This window comes from Oryctolagus cuniculus, chromosome 4, assembly GCF_051225735.1.
Source record: "Oryctolagus cuniculus isolate XC-2025 breed Fujian yellow rabbit chromosome 4, ASM5122573v1, whole genome shotgun sequence".
Lineage (NCBI taxonomy): Eukaryota > Metazoa > Chordata > Mammalia > Lagomorpha > Leporidae > Oryctolagus > Oryctolagus cuniculus.
Window position 1 is genome coordinate 113,056,563 of NC_142870.1, and position 23,302 is coordinate 113,079,864.

Sequence of the window (23,302 nt, forward strand, 5' to 3'; positions counted from 1 at the left end):
CTCAGTGTTTGTTACCATGGAAGAATACTGCCATGTGATGTGATCCAGTCCAAACATTGACCTGCATTTGAATACTTTTTCTAAAAAAAGTATATTTTGTTTGCATTATTTTGAACAAAGGTATCTAACATGTGGCATCAATGTATATAATTATAAAAACTATCAATAATAGCATAGTCTTCCTGTTACTTCATGTATACTATTTTGCCTTCATTGACTCAGCCACCAGTAACAAAGAGCAGGATTTTATTTGTGCAGCAGTTAAGCCACCACTTGGAACATCTGCAGTCCATATTGCAATGCTTAGGTTTGAGTCCTGGCTCCAGTTTGCTGCTAATCATACCCCGGGAGGCAGCAAGTGATGGCTGTAGTTGGGTGTCTACCACCCACATGAGAGTCCCAAATTGAATTTCCAGTTCCTCACTTCACCCTGGCTGTTGCAAGCAGATGAGATCTCTCTTTTTTTCTCACTCTATCTGTATTTCAAATAAATAAAAATTATAAGAAATACCAATAATATAATATGCTGTCCTTTGAAAATGTCAATTTTGCCAATGTTAAATATATTGCTTGTGGAATACATACACTGTATAGGAATTTGGAATAAAGTAGATAAGAAATGATTTCTCTCTCTCATTTTCTTTCCCTGATCATAGTACTTTCTTGGGCATCTGTTATAGGTCGCAGATTCCCAGGCCTCTGAGAGATTCTGACTCAGTAGATCTGATTGGAGAGCAGAAAAACAGAGCTTTAAAAAAGTACCCCAAGTAGGTTTGATGATCAAGAAACACACCTGTATAACCTGCAAATCTAATATTCTATATTTCTATTGTGGTTATCCAGACTTGCTTAATGGCTGTACAGTGAGGTTGTATTGCACACAGAGGGTGTTCAACACAGATTTAATGATCAATAGAAAGCATTAAAACCTAACTATCAACCTCCAAATTTTTGCATAGCTTTCAGTGTTACTTTAGACAGCAACTTGGAAATTAGAATTTATTTTTATCATGTGATCACTTGTGAGCTGCTTTACAATAGGATAATACTCTAAGCCAATTTTATCAATATTTTATAAACATGAAACAGATATTCAGAGCCTGCCCCTTGTTTCCTCAGCTACCACATTTAGTGCTAAGGTCAACTTCAGGTCTCAGTATTCTTTACTCTGTGGTTATGCCCTGGTGCCAGACTGCTTTTCTAACACTGGCACTGTTGCTCATTGTTGTGCATCTTGCCAAAAAGAAATCAGTACCTCATTCCATCATTAATCAGCATGGTGGATTAAAGCAGCTAGCACTGAAACTGATCATTATTTCCTCCAGGAATTGAGACTAAAGCATGGACAGTTCAAGAACGCTATCTTTTTCTAAGAAAGAACTTTGATAATTTTTAAAGAGTCAAAGAAAATATCCACCTAGCCTAATGTATAAATTCCTCTATTTAATTATTTCGGTTTTCAATTTATCCTTCTAAATGGCATAAGTAACTAGTGCATTTTTAAAGGAGTTTGTGAATTAGGCTTAGGGAGTTAGGAAGAAAATTTTAGGCCACCCCTCAGGGGATGAATGAATTAGAATTGCAGGAATAATTGAACCACAGGAAGTTTCAAAATGCCTCAGCTTGTTTCCATGGCTGGAGACTGATGGAAAGAGCTCCATCTTTGCTCTTCCATCAAGGAATGCTTCCACATATGGTCCTTGGAGCACCATAGGTACTTGTCAAATATACATATTGTGAGGTCCACCTCTGATTGACTAGCCCAGAATTTCCAGGATTGGGTCTTTGATATTTATGAACACTTAAGTCATATTGTTAGTGAGAGATAAATCTGATTGCGGATGCAAGAATAAACTTATTTTTTTAGTTGAGGAGCTAGCTCCCAAGTATATGTCAAATTCTTGTCAGCTATCTGGAGCTCCTATTAGAATGGATCAACATTAATGAAGTCTTGATTCTTTGGAGCATGTAACATTTTGTCTCAGGGAGTTGGGATACCAGATGCTTACCTCCCTTCTTGATGGCAGAAAATAAATGAATTTGAGAGATGAAAGGCAGAGCAATTTTTTTTATCAAGTCATTTGTTATTTTCTATTTGATCTCTTTAATTTACATAGTTTTGGGAAAATAAGCAACTATCTTCTTTGGTGGTAGCATTAAATCCTACACTGTATCTGTGTGCATGTCCCTTGTACTTGATGAAATAAAAAATAAAATGGCATGTGAGCTGGCAATTTCCAAACATGGTCCAGTAGGAATAAAACATTTTTAAAGTCTTCAAATAGTAAATGTTACTTAGCTAGTAGCTGTGTGCAAATTGGGGAAAAACAAATACTTGAGACAGATTTTGAAGTGTTAAGTTATAGTACAACTCCACCCAATGGATTTCTGTTGAATTTCACTTGAGAAACATTATATAAAATAAATGCTATATGAATTTATACTTATCTGATCACAATTATGTAAAAAAATAAGGGCTTAATGATATGAATAGAGAAGGAGCTGAAAGAAAATAAATCCAAATATAAACAGATTTTTATATTTGTGGAAAACTTGTAGCGAATAAATTTTGTATTTTTAACATGTACTCCACATTTTCAACTATTTGTTTATATCTATTTTATATCTATAAAAACTTAGCAAAAAGGTTAATAAAGATCATTTTACAAAAATATTTTATAAAGTACTGAAGGGAAGTTTTTCGGACACTCTTTGTGATAAAAAGGTTATATTACTTTAACTCATATCATGTTTTTAATTGGTTGTGACTTGTAATCCAATAGTTCAATAAAAGCAAAAGTGAGATAATTGCATTTTACTTCCACCTTTTCCATTACTTGGTTTGCTATTATGAGCAAATAATTTAATATCTTTACTTCAGTTTCTTCTGTGAAATGCAGACAATTACATTTGCTTTTTTTTTAGCTCTAGCATCAAGAATTAATTGAGGCATTGATTGGAAAGAATCTCAAGTACATGCAGAAAATATTCATTAATATTCTTCAAGGTAATAATACTATTTATTCGAGCAATTTAGAAATATTCATAATCAAATATTTTTGAAAGATAAATCTGAACAGCTAATGCTAAAAAATAGACAAAATTGTGAAAAAAATCAATAAGAATAATAAAGTAAGTGACAATGTACAGTTATTTAGTTGACTATGAAAAATAATCAGACATCCTTTATAATTGAGTTAAGATACTGCATACACTATGGGTCAACATTTAAATATAGTGGCATAAATTAGACAGAAATAATTTTTACTTTATTTTATAGATTTATTTTATTTATTTGATGAAGTGACACAGAGAGAGAAAGAGACAAAGAGAAAACAAGATCTCCCATCTGCTGGTTTGCTTGGAGTAAGTCCACAGCAGCTGACTGGGGTGGGTCAGACCAAATCCATCTGGGTCTTCAAGGGGTTTCGGGGGCCTAAGTACATGGGTGATCTCCCACATCTTTCCAAGAAGCATTAGCAGCAAGCTGGATCAAAACTGGAGCAGCTGTGTCTTCAATGGGCATTCTGATATGGGTTGGTGGTGTCTTAGGCGGTGGCTTAACTTGCTGTGCCACAATGCCAGCCCCCATTTTTTCTATTATACCAGGGTATGTCTGTATGTGGATATCAGACTGGCAGAGAGATTGTTACTCACATTCCACTGGAAATAATTCAGTCATATGGTTGTTGTTTGCTGTAAAGAAGGCTAGGAAATATAATCCCTAAATGGTCAATTTTATGAATGTCCTTCAAAATGTTTGTGGAAAATGGAATTAAAAAATAAATTTATTTTGGTGCAAAAACTTTTTTTATTTTTTGACAGGCAGAGTGGACAGCGAGAGAGAGAGAGAGACAGAGAGAAAGGCCTTCCTTCCGTTGGTTCACCCCCCAGTGGCTGCTGTGGCCGGTGCACCGCACTGATCCGAAGGCAGGAGCCAGGTGCTTTTCCTGGTCTTCCATGCGGGCGCAGAGCGCAAGGACTTGGGCCATCCTCCACTGCACTACCGGGCCACAGCAGAGAGCTGTGAAGAGGAGTGACCGGGACAGAATCCAGCGCCCCCACTGGGATTAGAACCCGGAGTGCCGGTGCCGCAGGTGGAGGATTAGCCTATTGAGCTGCGGCATGGGCCAAAACATTTTGAAATCCAGTTTGGTACAGTGATTGTGACATTGTGTGGAATGCCCACATCCCGTATTGGAGCCTGATTTCAGTCCCAGCTCCTCTGCTTCTGAACTAGTTTCCTACTAATGTTGACCCTGGGATGCAGCAGATGATGGCTCAGGTACTGTGGTCCCTGTGACCCTTGTAAGAGGCCTGGATTGAGTTCCAGGTTCCTGGTCCAGCTCTGGTTGTTGCAGCCAATTGCAGAGTGACCCACCAACTAGAAGATCTCTCTCTGTTAGTCTCTGTTTTTTTTTTTTTTTTTGCCTTTTTAATAACATACAAACATTGTTAAATAAGTAAATTAATTAATTAATTTACATAATCAATTACATTGAAAAAAGTCAATTGTCAAATAGACATACATATGGCCATTAAAACATGTTTAAGCTCTTTATGAAGCAAATGCAAATTTTCGCATATCAATTATTAAAAAGAAAAACAGTGCCATTAGTTTTTCTTCCATCCTTTCTTCTTTCAATATCATTGGCTTCAATGCTAGCTTCATGGCAGGAGCTAGGTCAGTCATCTTATACAATTCAATGAAAATCAAATACTGAAGAACACAGAGCAACACAGGAGCCTGACTCCCATCTACTCTTAAGACACAATTACCGGCCGGCGCAGCGGCTTGATAGGCTAATCCTCCGCCTGCGGCGCTGGCACCCCGGGGGTTCTAGTCCCGGTCGGGGTGCTGGATTCTGCCCTGATTGCTCCTCTTCCAGTCCAGCTCTCTGCTGTGGCCCAGGAAGGCAGTGGAGGATGGCCCAGGTCCTTGGGACCTGCACCTGCATGGGAGACCAGGAGAAGCACCTGGCTCCTGGATTTGGATCAGTGTGGTGCGCCAGCCGCAGCACACCGGCCATAGCAGCCATTGGGCCAGTGCTGTGGCATAGAGGGTAAAGCTGCCACCTGCAGTGCCAACATCCCATATGAGCACTGATTTGGGCCCCGGCTGCTCCACTTCCAATTCAGCTCCCTGCTACGGCTTGGGGAAGCAGTAGAAGATGGCCCAAGACTTTGGGCCCCTGCACCTGCGTGGGAGACCTGGAGGAAGCTCCTGACTCCCGGTTTTGGATCAGCACACCTCCGGCCATTGAGACCAATCGGGGAGTGAACCAGCGGATGGAAGACCTCTCTCTCTCTCTCTCTCTCTCTCTCTCTCTCTGATTCTCCTTCTCTCTCTGTGTAACCCTGACTTTCAAATAAATAAATAAATCTTAAAAAAAGGACACAGTTACCTTCTAGATTGCTTACAGTTAAATGCTAAGTGAAAGAGAAGTCATCAGAAATTCTGTTTAACCCACTGTTATGTTACATTTTGATCCAGCAGCCAGTCTATATCATAAAACATTGATTAATTCCTTAATACATGATATCTTCTCAGGACTATTGTCAGGACCTTCTCACTGGTCACTCTCTGTTTGCCTTTTGGTTCTCTGTATTATATTTTCTCTGGTCATGAATGTAATCTCATGAAAATGTGAATCATTTTCCACTGCTTTATTTAAACTTTATTCCTGACTTCCTATGTTAATTATTTTGTTATTTTGGTCTTAATCTCCCATTTTTCTTCCCAGCTTTACGTGTAGTCTTTACCTCCTAATTCTTTCCCTTTGATCACCACATTTCCAACATATAATCATTCTTTCTATTCTAGAACAACTTCTAGGAAATGTTCCAGACTTTCCCACAGATATCCTCATCTATCATGGGCTCATTGCTCATGTCACTTACTCAGAGAAATTTTTTTAATGTTACCTAAAATAGGATTTCACCCTAAAAATATATATTCTATTGACATTTTATTCTCTTTAGGTAATAAATCAAAATCTATCAGCATATCATTTTTATTTGCAATAAAATATAAACTCAATAAAGTTTGCCTAGGTTTAGTGTTTTACCCCCCACCAAATAGTAACTGATGTGTTTTAGCTATTACAATAATATCTCTTAAAATGCATAAGCAAATGTCTCATAATTCAGCATAGGTTGTATGTTTTTTATCCTTTTTTCAGAATCTTAAGTCCTAGGAATTTTCCTTCATTTATAAGCCTTTTATCAGATCAATTCCAAGTCCACTGATTAATTTTTACTTATAAATGGTGTCTCCTTTTGCTTTTCTTTGGCCTTGTTTCCTCTATTTTATACAGGCAACTAGTATTTCTTACACTATAGCCATGGTGTCTTTTTTTAAAATTTATTTATTTTATTTTATTTTTTTTGACAGGCAGAGTGGACAGTGAGAGAGAGAGACAGAGAGAAAGGCCTTCCTTCCGTTGGTTCACCCCCCAAATGGCTGCTGCGGCCGGTGCACCGCACTGATCCGAAGGCAGGAGCCAGATGCTTCTCCTGGTCTCCCATGGGGTGCAGGGCCCAAGCACTTGGGCCATCCTCCACTGCACTCCCTGGCCACAGCAGAGAGCTGGCCTGGAAGAGGGACAACCGGGACAGAATCCGGCGCCCTGACCGGGATTAGAACCCGGAGTGCTGGCGCCACAAGGCGGAGGATTAGCCTATTGAGCTGCTGCACCGGCCAGCCATGGTGTCTTAATTGTCTTTACATTGGGGGAATTGTATGACCTCCTTCTACCTCTGTTCCATCCTTCTATTTTGTCCCTAAGCCTCTTGTATATTTCAGCCATGCAACGATATTTAGATTCTCTAAATATACCATATTAGAATTCACTGTGGAGAAGTTTGCATATAATTTTTTTTAAAACTTAGAATACTCCCTAATTTCACACACCTCCCAAATCTGTTTGGTGCTCCTACTCAACCATCTGGGCCGAAACTAGTAGGATCGCACATATGCTAAAAAGCCTTTCTTGAGCCCCAACTGTTAAGTTGTGCCTTTTTCTTCTAACATAATCTCAGTTTTGGCAGTTAATATTCTGAATTCTTGTTTGTGTCCTCTATGTAGGCTATATGAGGGTACTTCAATAAATTTATGGAGAAAATGGAGCTAAAAAGATAAGTATAAGAATCCCTTGGTGTGAACATTTTTTAAGTTCATGTGTAGTTTCTTCATCATATGTGTTTTTTTATGAATACAGAATGCAAATCTGTCCTGTTTATGGTTATAGCAATGGGAAATATTAACTCAGAGTGGGCATAAGAATGGTAAGCCTGGTTTGTTCCATAGTGGAGAGAGTTGTGACAGCTCCTTGGGAATGTTTTAGAGGGTAGCTTTTGCAAAGGTAAGGCTGCTACTGTAAAATGTTTCACAAAATCTAATGAAAAATATGTCCTTGGGGATCAGAACTGTAGGAGAAAAAACTTGATGAAACAAAATTAGTGTTAAACATCTTTTGTCAAACAAGCCTTGGAACTCTTGTTTTGTTCCTCCCAGCTTGAGGGCATAAGAGAAAAATGCAAATTTTCCAAATGAAGTATAGCTAACAGTGTATAAATCTCAAGAAGACAGTAGGACACACTGATTAAAACTTGCCAAGGACCAGAAATGAATGACTTTTTCTCTGAGATGTCAGTCTTTTTTTCTTTTTAAGATTAGCTTTTCCCTAAAGCTACATCAATTATAAATAATTGTTTGCTAGCAAAACTGGCACAGATAAACTTATAGCAAATAAACTAAGAAATTGAGCTGATTAAAAAATAAACAAGAAGTTTTTGTATTTTTTTGAGTAGATGACTTCAAAAGCAAGCTCGAATGACTCTTATTTGTGTCTGTGCAGGAATATGAATTTTAAATTATGTAAGTCACAGATAATGCTCTAAGATCTTTTAAAAGAAGTCTCTGGGAATTTGTGCTTTGGAGTTGCTTTGTAAGGAAAGTTCCTTTATTTTACTTCACAATTCTTTTGGTAGTCATTTTAGTCAAGGTTTTATCTTCTGTACAACCCAAACAAATCCAGCCTAATTTAACAAACGATAATTTATTTTAAGGGTAGAGAAGTATATCATATAGGATGTAATTAGTTCTCAAGGTAGGGAAAATTTCCAGAACTCCATCTCGTATTTTTACTTCTTTGCCTCCCTTTTTTCTCTCTTTATTTGATCATTTTTTTTTCATTTTTCATTTATTTTCTTTCCCTTGTACACATGGCAGAATATTGTTTCTCCAAGACTCTCTCTGTGTCAATTCCACATCACAGAAGTGAGAATCTGACTGGTCCACTGGGATTCCTGACCAATAATCCACTGTGAGGGCAGTGGATGAAACATAGATTACAGCAGTCAAGACTTATGGATTGTTGCCTAGCAAATGAAGGGTGATAAGATTATTGCTGTCCACTATAGTTGTTAATCAGTACTTGGATGGAACCAAGAAATACTAACTTTATGTTAAATTAGAGGCTAAAGTGGAAAATGAAAGAAAATAGTGTTCTTTATGTTGAAATGAATTGCTCCCTTTCTGCATTGGAACTGACAAATTTCATCATGTGAGTTGTATCCTTGCCTTCTCTGAACAGATTTATAGGAACAAGTCCAATAGTCTTGTGTATAAGACTATTGTATTGGCAACACAAACTTCAGGGACCAGTGCCAGTTTTTAATCTCTGTGTTAATTGTTCAGTGTAGTGTACGCTTGTCTTCAGTAACTGCATGGATGATATGAAGAACTGTGGATTACAGCAGTAAATTAATTCAGGCTGTGAATCTCATTTTGGAGCACCCTATAGTAAAAACTGCTGGACAGAGAAGACAACATATAAATTTCATACTAGTCTATTTTAGGAACGTTGGATGGCTTCCTCAAAACCATCTCTACTATAATTTCCTGAGGACTCCCAAGACAATTTCAAATGTTTCCTTAACTTTGGTTACTAACTATATTCTGATGTTATCCTAATATATGTGGCTAACTCCCATCATTCTCCTAATTACAAGAGCAATATTTTTTTTTTTACTACCCCTTATTGCTATCACAAGAGTAACATCTTCAAAATTGAGCTCATTTCTGCCTCACTTACTTGCCCCAATCTCTGAGATTTGGTTTGTTCTCCTGCTGTCTTGTGTTGGTTCTCAGGATCATCTACTAAGTTAACCAAGTTCGTAAATCGAGGGATCAGTGGTTCTACATTCTATCACTGGCCAACAACATTGCTTCAGTCTCCAAGTCCTGTTGGATGTTTACAAAATACCCTTGAGTCTATTTCACTAGACATGTGCCTTCTGCTTTGGTTAATTCCAGACGTATCATTTCTATCTTGGGCTAATTTCAGCGTAATTTAAACTTGTCTCCTTGTCTTAATCATCCCCTTTGCTCTATTTTCACAGTGCTACCAGAATTACTGTTGGAAGATGCTGCTATAAGAATACTGAGATCATTATTTTTTTCTTGAAAGATTAATTAGGTTTTCATTCTGAATATAGTAATGTCCAAGATGTTTTTTAAATTTGACTCCTGCACCATTTTTGATTTTCATGTCTTTGTCACATTTATAATCTTGAACCACCCAAAAATTCTGGCCATGCTACACACGTATGATTATATTATAACTTCGAGCAGTGTTCAACAGATTATGTATCAATTATTTATAAATCCTCGCTTGAGTTTTTCAAGGGCAGAGATGACATCTTTGTTCACTTTTGTATCCATCTTGGGAGAGTGGCCAGAATAGAGCAGCTGTTGATTAAATGGTGATTAAATGAAGCTATGCCCATACAGCAAGCCTATACATTTATTTTTTACTTGGAAGGCACTGTGCTTTGCAGTAATTGAAAATTTATCATATGCCCTGATGATTCTCCTCTACTTGTGAAACATCAGTAATAATTGCCTAGTATTATGGAAATTTATTTGCTGAAGAATTCTGTGTCATGGGTGGCAGCCAGAAATTCCAATGCTGAGAAGAATTATAAAAGGGCAATGTCACCTATTTACTGTAAGTTTCTTTTTTTCTCTCTTTAGTCATTAAATGCATTTCAATATATTTCTATCATAATAATTTAGATTTTTGGGACGCTCATTTGTAATTTTATGTTACCTTTAAAGTTATCCTCGACAAGCTAAATTAAAAACCCATGCATATGTAATAGGTTGCTATATTTAGTATCTACCAAGGATGAAGGAAAGGGATGCTCCATGTAAACGTTTGAACATTGATGGATTTGGAATAAAAGAGATGGTGGAAAACTGTGAAATTTGGACTGACCTCCAACTTCAGCCTGTAAAAGAATTTCCATGGCCAAGGAGTTGATGAAAATTGAAAGGGTACTTCTGGAATGCTAGATGTCCCATCTTCATCAAGGAGGGAAGGATTGACAGTATTAAATGTAATTTTTAAAATATTTATTTATTTATTTGAAAGGTAGAGTTACAGAGAGACAGGGGCAGAGACGGAGAGAGGAGAAAGAGAGAGAGAGAGACAGAGAGAGAGAGAGAGAGAGAGAAATCTGCCATTCGCTCGTTCACTCCTCAAATGGCTGCAACAGCTGGAGTTGGGCAGATGCAAAGCCAGCAGCCAGGAGCTTCTTCCTGGTCTCCCATGAACTTGGACCATCTTCTGCTGCTTTCCTAGGTGCACTAGCAGGGAGCTGAATAGGAAGAAGAGCAGCCAGGAATCAAACAAGCAGCCATATATAATGCCAGCACAGCTTTACCCACTATGCCACAGCCAGTACCTAAGATGCAAGGGTAATAGTTAAAAGTATGGTGCTTTATAAATATAGAATGTACATATGCCATAGTTTATTATTCCATTAAGATAAGAACCATCATGAAATTAAAGTTGTTTGAAAGCAAATTTGATAGGCTTATGATATACATATATATGATATTGGTAGAAAAATTTTTTTTGACAGGCAGAGTTAGACAGTGAGAGAGAGAGACAGAGAGAAAGGTCTTCCTTCCACTGGTTCACTCCCCAAATGGCTGCCACAGCTGGCGCCGTGCGGATCCAAAGCCAGGAGCCAGGAGCCAGGAGCCAGGTGCTTCCTCCTGGTCTCCCATGCAGGTGCAGAGCCCAAGCACTTGGGCCATCCTCCACTGCTTTCCAGGGCCACAGCAGAGAGCTGGGCTGGAAGAGGAGCAACTGGGACAGAATCCGGTGCCCCAACCGGGAATAGAACCCAGGGTACCAGCGCCGCAGGCAGAGGATTAGCCTAGGGAGCCGGTCCATTTACTAAATGGGCCTCTAGAGCATTCTGTCTTTCCACACTTTCAGGAACTATTATGACCCACATGTTGGGTCTTTTGACAGTATCCCATAAATTTCCAACATTGCTTTGTAAGGTTTTAATTTCTCCTTCTCCTTCTTCTTCTTCTTCTTTTTGGTCTGACTATAAGATTTCCAAGATTTATCTTTTAGTTCAGATATTCTTTCTTCTTCCTTGCCAAGACTGCTGTTAAGGGTTTCCACTGCATTTTTTATTTGATCTTTTGAATTCTTCATTTTTAATATTTCATTCTGATTTCTCTCTTTATTAAAAAATTTATTTATTTATTGACAGGCAGATTTACAGACAGAGAGAGAGGTCTTCTATCTGCAAGTTCACTCCCCAAATTATCAAAAAGGCTAGAGTTTGACCAATTTGAAGCCAGGATCCAGAAGCTTCTTCTGGGCCCGCCATGTCAGTACAGGGGCCCAAGCACTTGGGCCATTTTGTACTGCTTTCCCAGGCCATCAACAAGGAGCTGGATTGGAGCAACTGGGACTCGAACTAGCACCCTTATGGGATGCTGACCCCATAAGCAGATACTTAACCTACTATGCCACAGTGCCAGTCTCTTGGTTTCTCTCTCTCTCTCTCTTTTTTTTTTTTTTTTTGACAGTCAGAGTGGACAGTGAGAGAGAGACAGAGAGAAAAGTCTTCCTTTTGCCGTTGGTTCACCCTCCAATGGCCGCCGCGGCCGGCGTACCTCGCCTATCCGAAGGCAGGAGCCAGGTGCTTCTCCTGGTCTCCCATGTGGGTACAGGGCCCAAGCACTTGGGCCATCCTCCACTGCACTCCCTGGCCACAGCAGAGAGCTGGCCTGGAAGAGGGGCAACCGGGACAGAATCCGGTGCCCCGACTGGGACTAGAATCCAGTGTGCCGGCACCGCTAGGTGGAGGAGCCGCGGCGCCGGCCTCTTGGTTTCTCTTTAAAATCTCAATTTCAATGCAAAAATTTCCATTCATATCATATATGTTTCTCTTTAGATCATGGATTTGTTTCTGATTTCTATGATTAATTTTTGGAATTCCATTTCTGGCATTTCCTCAATCTCTTCATCTTCACATTGTGTTCCTTTGGGGAGGGGGTCACCGTATCTTCCTTATTCTTGTTTCTTGAATTTCTGCATTCATTTTTAGGCATTTATGGAGTAAATTGTTGTTTTTTTTTTCCTTTTATGGCTTTTATCTTTGAGCTATTCCTCTGTGGCTTAGTGGAATGCTGGCACTTTCAGTGTGTGGTGGATGTGGCCAGGGAGCTCTGGTCAGTGCTCCAGGGTGAGGCAAGTATCCAGGGTAACACTTAAGGTGGTTGTGCTATATCTTCTCTTGTTAACAGAAGGGTGGGAATGGACACCCCTGCTGGTGTGCTCACCCCCTTACCTTCTCTCCCCCAAGATGAGCAATGCCTGGTGTTAGCCCCCAGTGTGTTCAACACTCATCTGGGCCATTGTTTGAACCATGCAAATGATATTCCTAGTCCTCACTGTGAGCACAGTTCCCATTGCAATGATCTGCCCTAGGCAACCTCAGAGCTTTGAGTGTGTAGAGCCACATCTGGTGATTGCCCAGAGACCAAGCTACATCCTGCACCTTCTCATGTAACCACCAGTTCCCCTCAGTCTCAGCACACATGGCTCCCACAGTTGCTGGGTATAGAGTTTCACTCTGCCCTTCCAACCTTCTGTCTAGTCAACAGAGAGGCAGATGTTCCCTTAGCGAGCTCTATGGAGGCTTCTTGATATTGGGAAGCTGGGGGCCTCTCACCACATATGCGGATGTCCAACCACCTCCCAGCCAGGCTAAAAGTCGGGGGGGACTGTGGATTGTTACCTCTGCTTGAATCTCTGGATCAAACAAGTACACAAGAGCCACTGGCTGAATATTGCTTGCTCCCTGCCATTGCCTCCAGTACTGCTGAAAAAGGTAACCCATCCCAGCCAATTGCTGTGTGTGCACACAAAATCTTCCACATTCCTGGCCAAACCCAAAATTTGCCTGCCCTTTCTGAGATGGGCAGTGGGTGCTGCTGTGGGGAAGTTGGAGAGAGATATACATGCCCCCTTTGCTTCCACTGGGCCTGCAGGCAACTGCTATCAACCACTAGCCTCTGGTGCACCTGTCTTTACTAATGCTGTGCCCTCCCTCCTGCTGTATCACCATGGTTTGCTGCAGTCTGGTCTCACCTCTGTCTCCAAGCTGCCTCCTGCTCACTGTTGCTGTGGTTGTGTGTTTTGTTCGTGTTTGTGCTGCATGTCTCCACTCTCTGCACATGTCCATAGCATTCCTCTTCTTTTCCAGTGCAGTTTTCTCTCCAATATTCCCCTGAGAGTGCATGTCTACACTTTTTTCTTTTTACTATTTATTCCTAGCCCAGCGCAACATGCTCTTCCATAATCTGCCATCTTGGAATCTCCTCAGTTTCAGCCGACCATTTTCAATAGATCCTTGATTTCAGGTCCTCCCTAAAAGGAGAAAAAGCCTCAATACTAAATCAAATGCAAAATTTTGACAGTTAAGTAGGGAAATATTTTTACTACTCATGTAAGAACTTTTATTACCTGTGACTGACGAGAAAAGGCCTGGAGCCTGCTGTAATTTTCCTCCAGGCTTTATCCTACCAAGTACAAATAAAATTGCCTAATGAGTTGGGCTTGCTCAAAGGAAGTGTGCGTGTGTATTCGTGTGTGTGTGTGTGTGTGGGTGTGTGCATGTGTGAAAGAGAGAGAGAGAGAAGAGACAGGAGAGTGACACACACACATACACACATACACACACACAAAGAGAGAGAGAGAGAATGTTTTTCTAAGTATGATCTTGCAGCTATCCTTTGAATTCAGTGTCTGTGTACTTACTGTCTCCTGGATAATTTTTATCTCTTCTGTTCAGTATCTCAACCATCTCTTGAAAGAAAATTTGTGTTCAAACCTTGTCTTCACACTAGCACAAAAAACCCTCAGGACTCCTGTGCTCCTGATACAGACACGGTAGGCCATTTGCAGAACTGTTGGTGTGTCAGTTAAAAGCCCTCTGCTTCACTGAGGACAGTGTCTTCTCTCTGGAGGTGTCATTGTTTTTACATGTTTCAGTTCATTCTGTCACTAATCATGATTCTGAAAGACAAGCTCTTTCCATTTCACTATACATTTTCATTTCACTTGGCGTCGGCTTATTTTTTGGCTCTGCTTTTGCTTTTCATAAATGTGCAAAGCTGTTTTTCTAAATTTAAGTAGGATAATGTTCTTTTAATGCTTTCAGAAAGTGCCAGAATAGTTTATATATTGTTTCTATGAAAATTAATTTTATTATTGTGCCAGTAAAATGCATTGTAAGAATTATTTTTTTTTTGAAGTGAAAAGTACTTTATAGATGTGATGTGAGGTTTTATACAAAATGCTACTCTCCATTGAGGCAGACCTGAAAACTGCTTTAGTTTTTCTCTCGGGAATGATTCTGGCCTTGATTGCCCCATGAGTTCCCCTTTCCCTGGGTCCAGAGACTTCAGGGAACATCCAGTGGAAACAAGGACTCTGATTTTGTTTCTTTATTCCTCCTTATTTTCTTCGTTGCTGCATGTCTATGTTTGCTTGTATCCTTCCTGCTCCCAGTGAAATATAACTTTGACAATAGCTGGGGCTCTTGTTTTCTTCACTGCATTTTTGAGCCTTAGAACAGAGGGTTTTTGGTAAATATTCATTGAATGAATGAATGAATGCCTTTCTAAATAATTTGAAATGCATATTTGGAAATACACCCTGCACAGGAAAATGAGAAGTTTAAAGTTCCACTTGAAGTATGTCATTGCATAAGATTTAAGAGAGGGCTTGGTAAGTTATGCCATGATTACCATAACAGCCATCACAGGCAAACACCACCAATTCTTACTTTTTGTTAAGCATATACTATTGGCTTGGCTTAGAGCTAAAGACTTAGGACACATCGTTTCATTGAGTCTTCTGTGCTGTATAATGTGTGCTCTAACCTCTTGTAACCAATTAGTGTGGGCTTTATAACTGCCTCAAGGCAGGACGGCACTTGTGTATGGCAGGATCAAAGCTCAAACTCAGATCTGCCTGACTTCAAGACCCAGACTCTCATGTCTTCTCTTACCCATAGTGGTTATGCTCTTAAACGATTGACTCTGCCAAAGGAAAAAATATTAAATATTTTTTTCATTGGGCATTAGCAGGCACATTTGTTTGGAAAGCAATGGTTACTCTATTAACTACAGTACTTAAAATTATTAATTCAGTACAATTCAGTACCAAGATAGACTCCACATGGGCAAGCACAGAAGTTTATGGAGTGGCAGACTGCAGAGTCAATTACACATCCTACTTACACTGTATAAAAAGATGAAACAATAACAGCAAATTTAGAAATCAAAAATAGGTCACCACAGGTCTGTTTGGAGCAGAAAAGATTGAGAAATATGGGTTGATTGTGTGTGTGAATTTACATATATTATATACAAGCACCCCATGAGTCATCTATTTAAAGAAAAGAGAGCTCTGAACTTTGACAGCAGACTTGGAATCCTTCTTGATTTTTGCCTATTATAGCCTTTCCTAAGCAATTAAACATAGAATATATATGAGAATTCTGAGGTTAAACTGCTTGGGTTCATTCTTGGGTGGATCATTTGCCACCCAGTGTATAATGGTCATTTTGGGTAGGGATCACCAAACTTTCTCCACCTTACTTTTGTTACGGTGCTGGGCCAAGGGTTACACAGAAACCTCTTTGACCAGCGCTCGAATACAGCGAGGGCTCAGTAGGTGTCAGCAGAGCTCTAACGTCCAAGCGTCCAGGACATCCTTGAGCCTGAGCTCTATCTGGCTCCTGCCTTCCTGTGTCCTCTTTTTCCTTCACTCCTCAGAGCTCCCTTGCTCCCTCTGCTGGTAGACGGCAGCAGGAGCAAGCGTTTGGTTGCTATGGGTACCGAGGTAACGCGGTAACCAAGGAGACCAAGGCGGAAGCTGCGCCGGGCTAGCGGCGGCTTGAGGAGCGAGAGGGTCTCCCTCACGGTGAGTTGGGTGTCTGGGTGACAGCGGCGGGCGGGGGGCGTTGAAGTATATGTAGCGGGGCCGCGAACGGGGACTAGCTGGAGCGGTGAGCTGGGAGACGCTGAGAGACAGGAGGCAGCTCCAGTGGCTCTGGCCCCGCGGGTACTTGCTGAGACCCTGTCCTGAAGACAGAGTACTAGGCCAGGGAGCAGCAAGGCGCGTCTCTGACCTCAGAAATTGAGTCCTATTTACTATAAACAAAATGCTTCCAGCTCTGACCGCAGTGGACACATGAACCAACGGTGAGCCTGAGATACAGAATCCTCAGCCTCCATCAGTTGTACCCCTGCTGCAGCCTGACCTCAAGTGCTAGCCGCTGTTATCTGCTTGGTTTTTATTTTAAGATTTATTTATTTATTTATGTCAAAGGCAAAGTTACAGAGAGCCAGTGTGCCTTATGTTAGGAGAACCCATAACGCCTTTTCTTTTGTACCTTTTGTTCTGCCTGCGCGTTCGCCTTAATTGTTGGGGGGGGGGGGGAGGTCTTGATTGTTGAGAAATCTGAAATTGTGGACTCTTTTTTCTTCCCCGAATAAACATTACAGATGTTCAGTTGTACAGGTTTAGTTACGTATTCATTTGATCTGTTTTGAGTGTGAAGTTAACAAGGATTGTTTAAAAGTTTGTAAAGTTGACTCTACACTGGATTGAAACAACAATGGATGCAACAGGTTCTATGAAATTACTACACTGGATTGAAACTACAACGGGCCACCTCCTTTTAGTGCCTTACCTCCCAACTCTGCAGACACGGCCCCACTTCCACAGCATTACCAGGTGTCCCAGACATCTGGAAGTAGATCCTTTGTTTACTTCCTTTGAGACAGTGAATACTTTCTGCAGTCAGATTGTTCTTCATACTTCCCGCACCAGACTGTAAATTCTGTGAGTTGGTGTTATACCTGCTGGTTCACATTGCCGTGCAGGGCTGATTCCTGATTGCTGGCACAGAGGATTTGTCTAACATGTAATTGTTGACTCCTCATTAAGCTCCTGGTAGCACATAAGTGAAAAAGAAATGTGAGATTTTTAGAAGTGGGAGAGAGTGATTTTTTTACAGATTCTATTGCATAGGGTAGATTGAATGATAAATTGAAAGTGATAGAGAAAACAGAATGCTTAAAATTTGGTGTGTTATTGTCAGCTTTGCATCATGTGTCAGCGCTGGAATCATTGCTGATGATTCAAAGATCCATGACAGGACTGCCCTCAATATTTGGGCAGTTTAAGGAAACAACACCTATATAAGCAATGAAGTGAAAAATACCCTTAGGCAGCATATGCCAACAAATGAATAATAAACATGAGGCCCTTGCAGGAGGAGAAGCTTACTTTTGATGAAGGAGATCTTCAAGAGGCAGGCAGCCTTTGAGTGGGCGCTGAATAGAGTGAAACTTGGTGAGCAGAGAGTGAACAGGGCAGAAGGCGTAGGAAGACAGGAAGGCACACTGGAAAACTCAAATGTCAAACAGAATATGATTTTTCCTGAGAGTACAGAGAACTACTTAGAGACAAAACGTAGGAACTTTCTGCTACTTTGAGGAACTTGAATATCTGTAAGTTTCAAAACAGTGTTTAAAAATAGATATTGCAGAAAAATTTAAAAATATTTCATGTCAAACAGTTCTTTCTCGAAATTTATTTTTTTATGAAAGGCAAAGAGTGTGAAAGAAGACTATCAACAAATTTTAAATATGTGGGACAACATTTAAATTTCATGTCTTAGAGAAGTTAACAGTAAATATAAAGGAAATATTTGTTTTTTCACGTGTGTTGGAGAGATGCCATTAATGTTTTTGATGCCAAAAATTCCCTGCATTTATAGTAGATGAGAAAGGGAGGGACAGACGAAGTCTTAGAAGGTTGAGGTTTCTGAAGGCTGCGATGTATAAATGGAACACGTGCTTCATTGTTTGTAACAGGGATGTGAGTGTTAGTTGATAGAGCATCAGTAGTTTTATGTGGCTCTACAATTGTATCATTCACACCTTTTTTAGTTAGCTATAGAAAAGTCTCTCTTTCTTCCCCCGTATATAATCTGAATTTAAAATTTATTTTTTTTATTTGAAAGGGAGTTGAGGGGGAGAGAGAGAGAGAGAGAGAGAGTCTTTCATCTGCTGATTTACTCTTTACTCCCCACATGTCCATAATACCCAGGGCTGGCGCAGGCCAAACCAGTAACTAAGAACGCGACCTGGGGCTCCCAGGTGAATGGCAAGGACCCAATTACTGGAGACATCACCTGCTACCTCTCAAAACTTGCATTAACAGGAAGCTGGGATCTGAAGTGGAGCTAGAACTTGAACCCAGGCATCCTGGAACCTTATGTGGGATGCAGGTGTCCCAAGTGCTACCTTAGCTGCTGTGACGAACTACCTGCCCAGTTTATTTATGCTAACTCTGACCCTCAGGCTCATTATGTAAAAGAGACAGAGGCAGAGTCTTGAAGTGCTCCTCTTGCCCTTCTCCAGTGGGTGTTTGTCAAATGTCTCCCTCCCTAAACTCTGGGCTCTCTGGAGGCCTCTTACAATTTACTGGCCGTGTATTAGAGAGCTTTTGTTCAATCTCTTGAAAATGAGGGAGAATCCTTACCATTTTATATGTGGATAAAATGGAGCTCATACATCACTTTCCCAGTTTTCTGACCTCAAATCCAATGAATGCAGGACACATAGGTCTTCTACCTTAAATTCAGTATTTAAAATATTAGTTATTATTTTTAATTTCAAAGTATTTTAAAAGGGAATATTTCTCCTTGCAGTCTAAAGACAACCATTTCTTGCTTATTCTCAAGAGAGCCTGCATATAGAGGGTTAGCAAAACATGTGACTTGGATGCATTTAGTGACCTGAAGCAGTGTTAGAGCAGATACCTGGTGGTTGACTAAAGAGTAAATCCAGCTTGAAGTCAGCATCACCTGATTTAGGCTTAGGGCCTGTGCTTGGATAACCTTGGCTTAATAGTAGGCTCCTCAAGCACAACATTTGCTAAAGATTATTTATGATCTGTTCTTTCCTTATATAGGTATGTTTTAAGATTGGAAATACTTTATATCTTTAACAGGGATAGTATCAAATAGAGGAAATGTTAAAAGTAAAATTCTTTCAATAAAATAACTAGTTTTAAATTAGATCAATTTAACGTTTCTTGCTTGAATCTCTGATTTCTGGTTACTATGGTACTAAATGGATTAAACCATGTTAAGCCATCCAAATGAAGTTGCTGATTCGACTCTTTTAGAATATGTGCTAAAACAAGGGAAAACCCTCATTTATAAATGGTTAAGCTCTTGGGCCTAGATCATCAGAGTCTTTAGAAGAATCACTAACCTTAGGTAAGTTTTCCATTACAAAAGTGAGTTGCTGTGAAAACAGTGATTTCCCAAATCTCTCACTTGGCCAGTGGTTAATAATAAATTCTCTGGGAGTCCAGGGCAACTCTTGCTGAGTGCTCTGAGTTTCTATCTTCCTAGGTCATCCTAAAGTCCTTGTTTACACTCTGTGGCAACAGGACTTGATGCTTGGGTTGCTTTCCCAAAATTGGAACATGTGTAGAAGAATGATCAAACCATGGTGGATAATTGGATCATATTGACTGCAGGTGGGGGGAAGTAGGGTTAGGCTAGAAAAATGATACAGTCTACTAGAAACTTTCCCAAGTTATTACTGAACTTTTGGCAGTTAAATTATTTGCAAAAAAAAAAGAAGCAGACAGACAAATGTGGTGGAATGGGAAGGCCATGCCAAGATGGCCGCTGGCAACGGAAACTGCCTGGCAACAGGTTGTGATTGGATAGCTTCGGAAACCACATGACAATGGAGCCTGACTGGCAACAGGCTGTGATTGGTTAGGGCATAGACTGCCCCTTGACCAGATTGACTGCCTTGACTATTTAAGCTGCTGTACCAACTGAAATAAACGAGTCTGCAGGCTGCTCACCTCTGGCCTGCTTTAACCCGACTCTGGCATTTGTGTGGTGACTCGGTGCCTCTTGCCCCCACCATGCTTCTTCTCTCGGAACGAATCCACAGCAACAGACAAACATGCGACTGAAGGAACTACGAATTTTCCATACTAGGGAGTGTATCTGTGTCCCCTTGATTTCAAAGGTAACTGAAATTTTGTGGTTTATGGTTTTTGCTGCTGACATTGTTCTATCCTTGCTGTCCCAAGAAAGATGACTAATTCTCTGTTGGCTTTACCTAAGGAAGCAGGCAGAACAGCATGAATCACAATTATAATCTTCCTTTTCTGCTTCATACAAGAAAATTGGCTTATGTATGTGACTTGATAAAACATTTAATTGAGAAGAAGCCTTACTAATTGCATTCAGTGAAGTGAAATGCCCTCTGAATAAGACCGTTTATTGGTTAAATCACATTATCAGCAAAGCTATAAATCTGAAGCATTTCATTCTAATGAGACTTACAGACTTTTCTTTCATGCTTTATATAGGTAAAATCAGTCATTGTGTATCAATTTAGCTTTTTGCCTATACACATACACATAAAATTGAAGTGTATCTTAATGTGTAAATGAAATTAAGACAGTTTAGCTTATTTTAATTAGACATTAGTTTTAGGAATTCTTCTATCAGCTTAATGATGACAATCTCTTGGAATTTCTTATGAAGATGTTAGCAAAAGAAGTTAAGAATCCAGCTGTTGGATTTCCTGATTATGATCAGAAAGCAATATAGGATCCATGAGCAGGATTACTCCTGGAAATTTTAAAGAGATAGAAGAGAATTTCATTTGAAAGTGCCACCAGTTCCCCCAGCGCAATAGCCAACCAAGTTTTAGTTTCTCATTACTGTAGTATTGTTAGTGCTCATTTACATTAGTTATAGCTGTAAGAGACAGGATCTTTGTGTCAGAATGTCTTACAATATTGTAATTGCTCATGTGAGTTTCCTTTTGACTTGGAGTTCCCTGAGAGAAGATCCCATGTCTTATTTGCCACTGTGACTTTATTACCTGTAATAAAGTTGCAAAGTAACAGCTAAATAAAGTGGATTGAAGATATAAATGTATTTAGTTCCATGATATAACCAATATATTGCTTAAAATACAAAATTATTTTGTGTAATTCCATTTTGCAATTATATTTAGAGAATAAATTCCTTTAGAATTTCATTCAACATGGTGAGAGCCTAGCTCTCCCAGTTATATTTGAATTTTGGAGGTAGTGCAAATACTTTGGAGCTGTGTTTGAGTGAACAAAGTAGTTGTTCCTACTGCATAACCATTTTTAGGCTTAAATGACCATGGGGCCACTGTTGTGGCTGCTACCTGTGATGCTGGCATCCCATATAAGTGGTGGTTCATGTCCTGGCTGCTTGACTTTTTTTTTTAAGATTTTATTTATTTATTTGACAGGCCGAGTTACAGACAGTGAGAGAGAGAGAGAGAGAGACAGAGACAGAGACAGAGAGAAAGGTCTTCCTTCTGTTGGTTCACTCACCAAATTGCAGGAGCTGTGCCAATTCGAAGCCAGGAGCCAGGTGCTTCTTCCTGGTCTCCCATGCAGGTGCAGGGGCCCAAGCACTTGGACCATCTTCTACTGCTATCCCAGGCCACAGAAGAGAGCTGGACTGGAAGAGGAGCAACCGGGACTAGAACCGGTGCCCATATGGGATGCCGCTGCCGCAGGTGGAAGATTAACCTAGTGCGCCATGGCGCTGGCCCCGTGGCTGCTCCACTTTGGATCCAGCTCCCTGCTGGGGGCCTGGAAAAGCAATAGATGATGGCTCAAGTCTTTGAGTCCTTGCACCCATGTGGGAGACCTGGAGGCGGCTGCTGTCTTTTGGCTTTGGCCTGTCCCAGCCCTGGTTGTTAGAGCGATTTGGGTAGTGAACCATCAGATGAGATTCTCTTTCTCTCTCTCTCTCTTTCTCAGTAACTCTGACTTTAAATAAATAAATAAATAAAATATTTTTTAAAAAATCAGCAGGAATGAGTAATTAGTGTAGATTTCCGGAATACCTGAAGTCTGAAACATTTTTAAAAGATGATGCAAAAAATGAATCTGTGCTTTTGAGGTGTGGGATGGACTGGACAGGTTATTTTTAACAAAACATTTAAAAAATGTATTGATCAGTTGTTGTATCATTGAAATTATGAGCTAGTAGCCAAAGGAACAACATTGAAAAACTACTCATTTCGTTGTGTAGACACTGACATTGTAATCACCTTCCATTTGGTTACTTCAGTTTTAGTACCACCCTTCTTTAAATCTTGCAGCAAAGCTAAGGCCTATCTTCCAAGACTTATCTTTCCATTAGCTACAGAATAAATCCAAAATACTTGAACTTGGCATTTAAAGCCACTTACTGGATCTTAGTGTCTGTATTTAAACTTATGCTTACTTTTATGCTCTATACACTTTGCACATCAATCAAATTGAACCAGTCACTAGGCCCCTGTTCAAGAACTGTTCTTTCCCATGGTATAGAGTTTTCTTTCAATCCATATCGTCACCTGTAAGGCCCTGCTTTCCTTCAAAGCTTCACTTAAATGCTAGCCAGCTTGAATTCTCTCCTTTTTTCACTTCCTGTATTCTATCTATAAATTTTATGGTCTTATAATTTCTATATTGTTTATCAGTTTATATGTATAGTTCTTATAGACCCTGTTTGACTCTAAGCTATTTGAGCTCAGAAAACAAATCTCTTTGGGTCTTGACTCCTTGATGTCTCTGAACAGTGCCTTGCATGTAACAGAGCTTAATAAATATTTATTGGGGTTATGAGCACATGGGAAAACACATATGAACTGCCAGGACCAAATGGTTTGGGCATTTAAGACTATGGCTACTATGATACTGGTTCATATTTCTTTAACAGGTTTAGGAATTGGAAATTTTATTCATAGAAAAATCTAATAGTTATGCATATGGATTCAGTAACTCAGCATTACAAAGTAGATGATTAGAGAACCATAAATAATTGGGAT

General features: G+C 39.9%; 1 protein-coding gene across 5 annotated transcripts in view; it reads left to right on the forward strand.

The window, feature by feature from the left end:
* Positions 1 to 16,234: 16,234 nt before the first annotated feature.
* The window catches only part of ZBBX (zinc finger B-box domain containing), a 164,559-nt gene continuing 157,491 nt past the window's right edge, over positions 16,235 to 23,302 (forward strand). For all 5 annotated transcript variants that reach the window (XR_016232581.1, XM_089331010.1, XM_089331011.1 and 2 more), the window contains exon 1: positions 16,235 to 16,310. The gene's annotated coding sequence lies outside the window, so the exon portion shown is untranslated. The remainder of the gene's footprint in view (positions 16,311 to 23,302) is intronic.